This window comes from Schistocerca americana, chromosome X (genome assembly GCF_021461395.2).
Source record: "Schistocerca americana isolate TAMUIC-IGC-003095 chromosome X, iqSchAmer2.1, whole genome shotgun sequence".
NCBI classification, from domain to species: Eukaryota; Metazoa; Arthropoda; class Insecta; order Orthoptera; family Acrididae; genus Schistocerca; species Schistocerca americana.
The window spans coordinates 142548869-142562962 of record NC_060130.1 but is presented as its reverse complement, the minus strand read 5'-3'; positions in this window follow the sequence as shown (position 1 = coordinate 142562962).

The following is a 14094-nucleotide window of genomic DNA, read 5'->3' as shown; positions in this document are numbered from 1 at the left end:
GCACAAACCTATCCCTTTTACAACAATTTAAAATTTTTGAGCCATCTACTCCCCATTTAAAAGCGATTGAGACATCAACTAAAAGCAGCGTACTACACAAAAAAATCAGAATTTTTTTGTTTTCTTCCAAAATATCTGCAAAGCATCAGAAACAAACGTTTAGACCTACAAATATTCATATAAAACCACTGAAAACTGTAGATCTGCTTTGTGTAGCTGAGAATTGTCTCAAAGATGAGTTTTTTTTCCCCCTTCTAGGCTACCACTGCGTTAACCATTTCTGTGGAAATGACCACAAGGGAGGCAGCTGTCCAGTTGTTACCAGAGACACTGTAGAATGTAATCCCATATTTAAAATGAAATAACTGAACTATGAAAAACATTTTGAATATGTAGCAGTAAAGATTAGCTTCATGAAGCTTTTAGCTATATGCTTCTACAGATTACTTCATAGTAGCATACCAATATTCAGTTCTAAACTAGACACTGTGCTACAACTCTACAGCTCTAAGTACCCTAACATTTTGCAGTGTCATAGACATTTTCTCAGCATGGTAAAAACTGCTTTACTTGTTAAACTGCTCTAACATGGACCACAGACCTACAAGAATAACAGCTACTAGTTTCTCAGTTATTGACACCTTTTTCATCAATACCAACATATTGTTATTATGCAGGTTAAACAATATTTTAGTGGTCTATCTCATTGTAACTATTAACTTTGAAATGACTATGCCAAACATAGATAAGCAGACAGAAATAGTCCAACAATAAAAAATGAGCATCGGCAGACAATAAAAAAGTGTAGCAAACTTTCAATTCAATTCAATTCAATTTTTATTATCACATAACATGCCTTATACAATCAAAGATTGTGACATAGGTGACTTGTCAGTTTTTACACTATATATAACAATACTAAAAATACAACAAACTAATAATATACATGTTGTAACATCTTCAAAGAGGTATTTGAATTACAATTATAATGCATTGTTACCATTCATGAAATCTTCTACACTATAGTAACATTTATCTTTCAGATATTTTTCCAGGTCTCTTTTGGTGCCTTTTACATTTGGGTCATCCATATCTTTCCATATTTTATTTACAAATTTCATGCCCATATAGTATGGGGTTTTTTCATATGATTTTAAACGGTGGGTAGGTAACATGTAGCTCGTTCTATGTCTTGTATCATATTGATGCAAGAAGAAGTTGCCCTCAAAAAGTTGTGGGTTTCTTTTCGTGAAAGTGAGAGTTTCATAGATGTATATGCTTGGAATGCTCATTAGATCCAGTTTTACAAATAAAGGTTTGCAGTGTTGCTTTGGTTTTGCTCCCACCATTGCCCGGATGATTCTTTTTTGTAGTCTAAAAGCTCTAAGTAAATTTGTTTTTTCAGACCCCCAGAAAATTATACTATACCTAATGACTGAAACAAAATATGCATTATATACAGTTTTTCATACAGCTAAATCAGTAATACTATACAAGATATTCATAATATATACAAGGCTATTCAGTCGACCCAGTATGTTGTCCACATGGCGACTCCATAACAGGTTTTTATTGACTAACATGCCAAGGAATTTGACACAGTCTGCAGTCTCTAATTTTTTGTCCATATACCTTATTTCACTTATAGACGGTGCAGATTGTTTTGTGGTAAAATGAACAATTTCTGTTTTTGTAAAGTTTAATGTTAAGTTATTGTTTTTGACCCATGCCTCCACTTCCCCAAGTGTTTGTTCAATATGACGAATTAGGTCTACCTCATTTTTACAACAGACTACAGCTGTTGAGTCATCTGCATAGAGGATAGTATCAGACAGGACCTGACATGGCATATCATTAATATAATATAGAAAAAGCAGTGGCCCTAATATTGAGCCTTGTGGAACACCTAATTGAGTGTTTTTCCAGCCAGAGAGAAATTTCTTGCCATTGATGTTAATAAGTACTCTTTGTTTTCTGTTTGCCAAGTATGATGACATCCAGCTAAGAGATTTGCCTTGAAAACCGTAGCGTGCCAATTTTTGGAGAAGCAGGTCATGATTTACTGTGTCGAAGGCTTTGGACAGGTCACAAAAGATGCCTGACACACACATTCTATCATCAAGACATCTGCTGACTTTTGTGACTAATTCATTTATTGCATGGATTGTGCTGCGGCCTTTTCTGAAACCATATTGATTGCCTAAGATAATGCTGTTAGATGAATTGTGATTTTCAATCTGATCACATGCAGCTCTTTCAAATATTTTTGAGAAAATTGGTAACAGTGAGATTGGCCTATAGTTGCCCAATTCATCTTGTTTGCCTTTTTTGTGTATGGGCCGAACTTCTGCATATTTTAATCGATCTGGGAAACATCCCTCATCAAATGATTGGTTGATTATGAAAGAGAGTGGATATGCAATAATGTGACGGACTATTTTTATTATTTCAGTGGGGACCTCATCCCACCCCGCAGATTTTGAATTTTTTAGGGACATTATGATTTTGATGACATCTGAGATGGAAACATGAGAAAACTTAAAACATGTGCAATTGCTATCTGTCATATTGGGCTTTGTATTTGGTGGTGAACAGTCACCAAATTTGTTACAGTTTATGAAAAAGTCATTGAATGATTCACAAATGGCACTGGGTTCTGTAACAGCTCTACCATACATTTGTTCAATAAAGCTGTTTGGAGGGGTGTTTAGAGTGCCTGTGATGATGGTACTAAGGTAGATGAATTGGCAGGTACTCTGCTGCACTGTTATGATGTACTGTTTCCAGTCAGGTTTAAATCCACACAAACCCAGTGCAAGATGTCTAGTAAGAAATGGTTAACTCTGGGAAACAAGTCTCTAGCAAAAATTAAAAAAATTGTTTGCATTTAAAAGAACTACAGACAATAAGTTATTTCATGACTATTTCATACTGTGTACAAAAATTCTCAACAAGGCTATTCACAAAGTCAAGATATTCTACAACCTGCAGTTTATAATAAAGTCATAGTGTAAATAAAAAGCCACGTGGGACTTATCAATGAGTCAGATGTAAGAAAGGTGAGGGTCACTCAGTAACATACATTAAGAATTAGTATAGCACTATCTCTGACCATAAAGAAATATTCAATAAGTACTTCATAAATATTGGTAACAAACTTCCTTCTCAAATTATTACTCCTTTGCCCACTCTCTGTTCAGATATAGCTTTATGCCACAAAACATTGTTTCTTGATCCAATCACATAGGATGAAGTCTGTACTATTATAATGTAGATCTGCTCTCAAGTGTCTGTTTCATTGTCAAATATAGCCACTAGCTGTGCTGCATGCAGTGTGGCTTAGTGATTACTGTCACAGTATGAGGTTGATAATACTGACTGGGAAGTCATAACTCCTGACAGCCTCTATAGTTCAAAGTTATGCTGTTTGTACTACATACACTAGCCACCTTCAGATGCACAGGGCGACAATTATTGAACTGTATGAAATAACATTGTCATAACTTCTGAACAATTTCATTAGGACATTCAAACTGCATGGTTGGCCTTGGGGTAAGTGTGCATGCACATGTGCCATGTTGTTGTTGGCCACTTTCATTTGGATGGTTTCATCAATAAGCAAAATTGGCACATTTGGGGGGTTTGAGAATCTGTATTTAACAATCAAGATGTCTCTTCACTCTCAATGGGTGAATGTGCGGTGTGCAACATCCAGTAATGGAATAATCGGTGCAATAGTCCTTGATGGTACAGTGACTACTGAACGGTATGTGAAGGCTCTGGAAGATGATTTCATCACCATTATCCAAAGTGACTCTGATTTTGTCAAGATGCGGTTCACGAAAGACTGAGCTTGACCCCATCAAAGCAGGAGAGTGACTGAGGTTCTGCAGGAGCACTTTGGAGACCGCATTCTGGCTCTGGGGTGCCCAGAGGCCACTGGCATGGGCTTCGATTGGCCATCATATTCTCCGTATCTGAACATGTGTGACTCTTTTTTTGAGCTATGTTGAAGACAAGGTGTACAGCAATAATCCCAAAAACCATTGCTGAGCTGAAAACAGCCATTCAAGAGGTCATCGGCAGCATCGATGTTCCAACATTTCAGGGGATCATGCAGAATTTTACTGTCCATCTCCACATCACCACCAGTGATGGCAGGTATATCAAACATTTCATAACCTAAATCCAAATATCTGTAGTGACATTTACATGTTCAACAAAGTGGGCACATACCATAGTTTGTAACTAATTTACATTTTTTTCATATAGTTCAGTAATTGTCACCCTGTATGAAGGACAACCTGCCTCAACACCTTAAATGGATGATGTGTCTTTGCTACCACAACAACACTGTCATTTCTTCAAAGACATTTGCAGAATGTCTAAGCTGCTTGACAACTATGCTGAAGTGTGTTCAGACTGTAGACCTCCACCTGAATCCAAAGAAGTGCCTCTTTGTCACCCAAGAAATTAAAATCTTGGGGCACATACTTAATGGTGATGGAAACCACCCCAATCCAGTGAAAATAATAGCAGTCACAGATTTTCCAATTCCTCAGCACATTTGTGATGTGAAAAGTTTTATCAGAATGTGTTCATACTACCAGAATTCATAAAGTATTCCTCTACCTTGGAACATACCTTGCAAGAACTACTGCAGGGAAGCACCAAATTTTCCTGGAACAAGGTGCAAGAAAGATCTTTCCTTGTGCTTAAGAAGGTGCTGATGAGAATGCAGAGACAGAACTTCAAACTGATGCTAATGATTTTGAGACAGGTGCAGTTCTAATGCAAAATTAGTAAGTTGGTAGCTTAAGCTTCCAGAGCTCTCCAAGCCCTTTAGGTAATATTTTGCTATTGAGAAAGAGTATCTTGCAGTTGTCTGGGCCATCAGAAAGTTTGGCTGCATTTATTTGGCAAAAATTCACATTTATAATGGACCACCATTCTCTGTGATGGCTGACTAGCCTGAAAGATCTATTGGTTGATTGGTGAGATGGGCACTGAGCCTTCAGGAGTATGACATCACAGTGGTATACAAAAGCAAATGCAGACAGAAGGATGCCGAGTGCCTTCCAAGAAATCCTTTGGCAGACCACAGAAGACTGAATAAATTTTGTCATTGCTGCACTAAAGATATTAATGCAGAACAGAGGGAAGATCGAACATTGCTGAAAATCATAGAAGCCTTTAAGAAGAAGAAGGAACTACTCAACGGAGAATTTCAATTAATAATCAGATCATTGTATAAGAGGAACTATGATCTGATGGGGTAAATACAGTACTTATCAATCCAGCTCATGTACGGTCAGCTATCCCAAAAATTTCTATGATACTTCAACATTTGGTCATTCCTGAGGACTGTAGACAGAATCACATGCATGTATTGCTGGTTAAGTCACTGCCAAAATGTTAAACACTATGTGAGCCACTGTAAGAAATGGAAGTGGTTAGATCACATGAAACAATTACCTCTGCGGTGCCTGGTACAAATTATGCTTGTTGCAGCACTGTTCCACCAAACTGAAATGAACCTTTTGGAGAGATTCCCCAAGCTGACAAATGGGAATCTATGGCTAATAATGTTCACTAACTCCCTCACCCAAAGCTGTGCTGACTGCTGAAGCTCCATTAATTGTGAGGTTCCTTGTAGAAAACATCGTTTTGAAGCACAGGGCACCTGGTGTGATTGTGGAACAGTTTTTCAGTCTAGACTACTAACAGAGGTAAATTCACTTTTTGACATCACCCACAGAGTGACAACTGCCTACAATCCAGAGATGAATGGTCTCACATAACACATTAATAAGAGATAGACAGATATGTTCTTGATGTATGATGATGCTGAACAGAGATATTTGGATACAAGACTGCCCATTGTGACATTCACATACACACAGTGAAGCAAGACAGTACAATCTCCACAATACCAAAATGACAATGAGTACACTGTTCTCATTTGAACTGGGTGATGTTCAGTATGACTACATGAAAAACTTCATGAGGGGGACTAAAAGAGCAAGACAGTTGGCTTGCATATTGAGTCTGGATGCTTGGATTTTTACACCTGTCTGGAAAACAGAATTATCAAAAAAATTACTATATCATTATTTTTGGCTGTATAGTATCCTTTATGGCTTGCCGATCACCTGATGATTATGATTCCTTATTAGGAACACGAAAGGACAGAGATATGATCAGTGCCCCCATATGTAGCCCTGTTACAGTACTGACATGGAGGTCAACAAAGAGGTCTTCTCGTTCAAGGGAACTGAAGATCACGTCAATGACTGCAAAGCTCAGACAGGATGGGCTACCTCTGATGCTCATCATAGTTAAGAGGATGTAACATGACTAGAACATAAGGATCCACCAGAACTACCATACAGACGACCATTGACAAAATTTAGGTCCAACGGACGATGGTTGGCTGCAATGAGAGCTTCTGGAACAGTGTCACTATTTCTGCAGGAGATGGAGCAATGCTGTGAGCTGTACTGTATGCAGTGTCACTATTTCTGCAGGAGATGGAGCAATGCTGTGAGCTGTACTGTATGCAGTGTGGCATAGTGGTTAATGTCTGGCTGGCATGCTGAGGTTCACCATTTGAAATCCACCCACCCACAGATATTTGTTACTTAGTATTTGTCATTTATGGAACTACCTTGAAGTTTCTTATGTTTGTATACTGAAACACCAAAGAAGCTGGTATTGGTGGGCATATTCAAATACAGAGGTATGTAAAAAGTGCCTGGCACTACAATGGCAGGTTATCAAGATTTAAGCGAGTTTGAACATGGTGTTATAGTTGGCGCATAAGACATGGGACACAGCATCTCTGAGGTAGCGATTAAGTTGGGATTTTCCCATACAACCATTTCACAAGTATACCATGAATATCAGGAATCTGGTAAAACATCAGATCTCCAACATCAGTACAGCCAGAAAAAGATCTTGCAAGAACAAGACCATTGATGACTGAAAATTGTTGAAAGAGACAGAAGTGCAACCCTTCCACAAATTATTCCTGATTTCAATACTGGGCCATCAACAAGTGTCAGCATGCAAACCCTTGAATGAAACATCATCAATATGGGCTTTCGAAGCTGAAGGCCCACTTGTGTACCCACGATGACTGCCCAACACAGAGCTTTATGCCTCACCTGGGCCCACCAACACCGACATTGGACTTTGATGATTGGAAACATGTTGCCTGGTCGGATGAGTCTCGTTTCAAATTGTGTCGAGCGGATGGATGTGTATGGGTATGGAGAAAATCTCATGAATCCATGGACCCTGCATGTTAGCAGGAAACTGTTCAAGCTTGTGGATGCTCTGTAATGGTGTGGGGCATGTGCAGTTGGAGCAATATGGGACCCCTAATATGTCTAGACATGAGGCTGACAGGTGGCATGTACACAAGTATCCTGACTAATCAGCGGAATCCATTCGTGCCCATTCTGCATTCTGACGGGCTTGGGCAATACCAGCTGGACAATGTGACACCCCACATGTTCAGAATTGCTACAGAGTGGCTCCAGCAACACTCTTCTGAGTTTAAAAACTTCCGCTGGCCACCAAACACAACAGACATGAACATTATTCAACGTATCTGGGATGCGATGGAATGTGTTGTTTGGAAGAGATCTCGACCGCCCCATACTCTTACGGATTTATGGACAGCCCTGCAGGATTCATGGTGTCAGTTCCCTCCAGCACTACTTCTGATATCAGTTGAGTCCATGCCATGTCGTCTTGCAGCGCTTCTGCATGCTTGTGGGAGCCCTACATGATATTAGGCAGATGTACTAGTTTTTTGGCTCTTCAGTGTATATATAACAAAATTGTATTATTATTATTATTATTATTATTATTATTATTATGCTGTTTGTTAACATCAGATGTTCTGTGTTTATGGTGAAATTTTACCATAATTTGATGTGTCTCCTGTACCTCTATCAGATGATTTAGATTATGTACGTTATGAGACAAGTAAACCACAAATCACAATATCCCATGTAATGACAGCACGTTTTCCAGAATGATCAACAATCTCTTAGTATTGTGAGGGAGCAGAGAGAAACAGGCTGCATCCTGCCACTAATATCAGAGGCACACATATGTACCCATACATTCAGAATGTAGCAATTGGAATCAACTCTCATGGTAATTTATCTGGGCCAAATATGCTTTTGTACCATATGCTGTTGAATACCATATGCTGTTCATTTTGTCAGATTGCTTCTTATAGCAAAAGTACATCACTCAGTAAAGTGCAATGAGTAATATTCTCTCCACCCTCACCATCAGCAGCATTACATACACAGTAAAGGAATACTGTCAAATGCTATTTATTTGTTGGTGATTTCTGAACAATATAGTTCTCCTGAAGTTGTAGTATGCCAGCTATAACATACAAGTAAGATCTTGGAGTAAAGAACAGAAAGATAATTTTTTAATTTTTGCCCGAGAAATATTTCTGCATATATTCTAAATGTCTTGTCATTGTGTAACTTATCATAATTTTGCATGAAAGATTCACTTTTCAAAGCTCAGTGGAATTTTTGAGCCTATTTTTTTGTGGCAAATTGGTCCAGAATCAAAGTACTGGACATGCTGGAATTGTCTTAGCTTACATGTTTCAACTATGGCAATTTTGGAAGTCATTTGTCCAGCTTGACCTGACTGTAGGATACCATGTTGTTCTTTTTTAATATCTATCCAACAAAAATGATAACAAAAAATCAGATACAGAACTTGTATTGTAGAGCTGCATGTGTTAGATATTTGAATGTGCTGAATGTGGGGCTCAGTGATCCATTGACTTTTGTGGTAGTTGGTCAGTGTAGATCTCAAATTAGTTTGCGAGTCATGTGTCAGTTACTCCCAACTACATTTGACTGTAGAGGCTGAATTCACAATAACACATGCTGCACAATTTCTGAACTTCAGGTTGTGTTGTTTTTACTGCTTATACTGAATCACCCTCCTGTAACATTTTTTTTATAGAGAAAATCGATACCATGTATACTATTGATTCTTGCATAGGTTAAAATTATCTCAGCTGTTCCATTAAAGGAACTCATATGATTCTGTATACAATGTATTATATTTCTGGCTAAAATGCATAAAAAATAAATTAATATGTTACAATCGACATGTACTAACAGTTAAAATTACTCTTCTTTTAAAAATAATTGAAATTACAAAATTCATGGCATACTTAAAATTCATATTATTAGTTGCACATTCTAACTCCAATTACTAAATTTATTTTTGGATTTCCTTATAAAATAATGATATAATTTGGTGAAGATTCTTCTTTGGTAAAGAAAGTGCTTTATAAACTCTTTGGAATATTGTCAGGACTACAGAATGTAAGAATGGTGGGCATGCCTCTGATGGAAGTAGACATTTTCTAAGTTATTGGGTTTTTTGAATGTGGAAAGTGGAAAAATGGTGTGATGTTGAAAGATGTGACAAAGAATGAAATTCAAGAATAATATAAGCAAACCCTCATTTGTTACTTAGTCATCAAGAACCTATAAAATCGAAATTTAAGCTGCAAGAATGTACCCCTAGACAAGACTTTGAGCCATCAACAACAACAATGGGATGATGAAGATAAGTAAGAAGTTATTCTTTTGTATATCTCACACCTCTCGCAGCCTTCAAAATTTGTGCAAACACAGAAAATTTTAATAGAGATGTGTGGGAAGGTAAAATTACAAGTGTTGACTGATAACAAAGTTTTGTGCATTGGCCACCATCTGTAAACAGCTGGAAAATGTGTTGGCTAGAGTCGATAGGCTCCAGGCTGTTGCCCTGGGCTGCAGTGACATTGGGACATCCAAGGCAAGCTCTTTGGCACTTCTGGAACCTGTAGCATTGCCTGGGATCTCTGATGCAACTGCGCCCTCGGATTTGGACATCCTTGCCGGTCGACACTTGCCTGATGGTGATTGGCGAACCATGGCGGGGTCACGAATCCCTGGGCGGAAGGCAGAAGTTGGTTCTGGCCACAAGGCTCTACCCTCATGCCTCCGTAACAGGTTTGAGGTACTGCCCACTGCTGAAAGTACTTCTGAGCCAGCAACGGTGGCCTCGCCAATTGCAGCAGTGGCCGGTCTTCCTGTGAGGTCCGGACAAGCACAGAGGGTGTGATTGCTTGTCATTGGGAGCTCCAATGTTAGGTGGGTGATGGAGCCCCTTAGGGATATGGCAGCTAAGGATGGGAAGAAAGCCAATGTGCACTCCATGTGCATACCGGGGTGAGTCATCCAAGATGTGGAAAGGGTCCTTCCGGATGCCATGAAGGGTACAGGGTGCAGCCAACTGCAGGTGGTGGTTCATGTCGGCACTAATGACGTGTGTTGATATGGATTGGAAGAGATTCCCTCTGGTTTCCAGCGGCTACCTGGGTTGGTGAAGACTGCCAGCCTTGCTAGCGAGATGAAGGCAGTGCTCACCATCTGCAGCATCATTGAGAGGACTGATTGCAGACCTTTGGTACAGAGCCGAGTGGAGGGTCTGAATCAGAGGTTCAGATGGTTCTGCGACTGTGTAGGCTACAGATTCCTCAACTTGCACCATAGGGTGGTGGGGTTTCAGGTTCCAATAAATAGGTCAGGTGCCCACTACACACAGGAGGCAGCTACACAGGTAGCAGGAGCTGTGCAGCATATGCTGGGCGGTTTTTTAGGTTAGACAGTCTCGGAAAAGATCAAAAAGGGCTCCAGTCTCAAAGGGTACAGGGCAAAGAAACGAAGAGAATCGACCAAGCAACAGTCGGTATTGTATTTGTAAATTGTCATTGGAAAAGTACCAGAGCTTCAAGCACTGATGGAAAGCACTGAAGCTGAAATCGTTATAGGAACAGAAAGCTGGTTAAAGCCGGAGATAAATTTTGCCGAAATTTTTACAGAGGCACAAACTGTGTTCAGAAGGATAGATTAAATAAAGTAGGTGGTGGTGTGTTTGTGCCTGTTGGTAGTAGTTTATCTTGTAGTGAGGTTGAAATAGATAGTTCCTGCGAATTACTTTAGAAGTTATACTCAACAGCCGTATCAAAATAATAATTGGCTCCTTCTACCGACCCCCTGACTCAGATGATAGCTGAACGGTTCAAAGAAACCTTGAATCTCATTACAAATAAGTACCCCACTCATACAGTTATAATTGGTGCAGACTTCAATCTATCCTCGATTTGTTGGTGAAAATACATGTTCAAAGCTGTTGGTAGACAGAAAACATCTTCCAAAATTGTACTAAATGCTTTCTCTGAGAATTACATTGAACAATTAGTTCATGAGCCCACACAAATTGTAAATGGTTGCAAAAACACACTTGACTTCTTAGTCTCAAATAATTCTGATCTAAGAGAGAGCGTCATGGTGGAGACAGGGATTAGCAAGGCTCAAAACCATATCAACCAAAACCACTAAAAATAAACGCAAAATATATCTATCTAAAACAGCAGATAAAAATTCGCTTGATGCCTTCCTAAGAGAGCGTCTCCATTCCTTCCAAGCTAATTATGTAAGTGTAGACCAGATATGGCTCAAATTCAAGGATACAGTATCGAGAGCAATAGATAGATTCATACCACATAAGTTAATAAGGAATGGGACTGATCCACCATGGTACACAAAACACGTCAGAACACTGTTGCAGAAGCAACGAAAAAAGCATGCCAAATTTGGAAGAATGCAAAATCCCCAAGACTGGCTAACGTTCATGGAAGCTCGAAATTTAGTGCGGATGTCAATGCGAGATGCTTTTAATAGTTTCCACAAAGAAACATTGTCTCAAAATATGGTAGTATACCCAAAGAGATTCTGGTCATATGTAAAGTACACCAGTGGCAAAAAAACAGTCAATACTGTCACTGTGCGATAGCAATGGAAATGTTACCGATGATGGTGCCACTAAAGCGAAGTTACTAAATACAGTTTTACATAATTCCTTCATGAAATAAGATGAAGTAAATATTCCAGAATTCGAAACTGGAACAGTTGTTAGCATGAGTGACATAAAAGTAGATATCTTAGGTGTTGCGAAACAACTCAAATCACTTAAGACAGGCAAGTCTTCCGATCCAGACGGTATACCAATCAGGTTCCTTTCAGAGTATGCAGACACAATAGTGACTTTCTTAGCAATCATATACAACGGTTCACTTGACAAAAGGTCTGTTCCTAAAGACTGGAAAGTAGCACAGGTCACATCAATATTCAAGAAAGGAAATTGGAGTAACCCATTGAATTACAGACCCATATCACTGTCCTCAATTTGCAGTAGGATTTTGGAGCATATACTGTACTCGAACATTATGAATCACCTCGAAGAAAATGACTTATTGATACATAACCAACATGGATTTAGGAAATATCGTTCTTGTGCAACACAGCTAGCTCTTTATTTCCATGAAGTAACGAGTGCTGTCGACAAGGGATCTCAGATCGATTCCATATTCCTAGATTTCTAGAAGACTTTTGATACAGTTCCTCACAAGCAACTGTTAATCAAATTGCGTGCATATGGAGTATCGTCTCCGTTGTGTGACTGGATTCGTGATTTCCTCTCAGAGAGGTCACAATTCGTAGTGATAGACGGTAAATTGTCGAGTAGGACAGAAGTGATATCTGGTGTTCTGCAAGGTAGTGTCATAGGCTCTCTGCTATTCCTGATTTACATAAATGATCAAGGTGATAATCTGTGCAGCCCCCTTAGATTGTTTGCAGATGACATTGTAATTTATTGTCTAGTAAAATCATCAGATGATCAATTCCAATTACAAAATGATCTAGAGAGAATTTCCGTATGGTGCAAAAAGTGGCAATTGGCACTAAACAAAGAAAAGTACGAGGTCATCCACATGGGTACTAAAAGAAATATGATAAATTTTGGGCATACAATAAATTGTCCAAATCTAAGGGCTGTCAATTCAACTAAATACTTATGAATTACAATTATGAGCAACTTAAATTGGAAAGACCACACAGATAATATTGTGGGGAAGGCGAAACAAATACCGCACTTTGTCGGCAGAACACTTAGAAGATGTGACAAACCCACTTAAGAGACATCCTACATCACACTGTAATATTGCTGTGCGGTGTGGGATCCCTACCAGGTAGGATTGACGGAGGACATCACAAAAGTGCAAAGAAGGGCAGCTCGTTTCATGTTATCGCGCAATATGGGTGAGAGTGTCACTGATGTGATACACGAGGTGGGATGGCAGTCACTGAAACAAAGGCAGTTTTCTTTGCACTGAGATCTGTTTAAGAAACTTTCTCTTCTGAATCCGAAAATATTTTGTTGACACCCACCTACATAGGGAGAAATGATCATCATAATAAAATAACAGAAATCAGAGTTCGAACGGAAATATTTAGGTGTTCCTTTTTCCCATGCTCCATTCAAGAGTGGAATGGTAGAGAAGTAGTATGAAAATGGTTTGATGAACCCTCTGCTAGGAACTTAAGTGTGAATTCCGGAGTAACCATGTAGATGTAGATTTAGATGTAGAAGAAGAAGGAATAGTAATTTATGTCAGTTAAAGTTATAAAACTCCAATCACCTTAAGAAAGAAGACCAGAGAGCTGCCCAACAAAGTTGTATCAACAGTGACGATAATTTCCTATGATATCAACAATGATGGATCGGATGAATCGAAGGAGGACTTGACAACTATGACGGAGGACATCAGAAAACATTTGTGAAATTAATCATTATTAGTGGACTCACGTAATTGCTAGGAAAATGAATAGAGACAAGGGCAGTGGTGATGAAATGAAAGCTGTAGGACTCAGCCTGGACACGTATGAACTAAGTGAAAGTGTAGTTAGCAAAGAAACAGTGAAAACCAATATTTTGCAGTTGATTTTATTAAAATTAGAGGAAATGAAGATAGACAACAATAGCAAATTTAGTGTAGTTAATGGTCAGTTAACTGAAAAGTTTACTTCACTACAAGGACAATTAAATGAACTGAAAACAATGACAAAATGGACAGGGTACAATACCAAACAGACCAACTTAGCAGCCAGATTTCAAAGCTAAAAAATGGTTTGTCAGATGGATTAA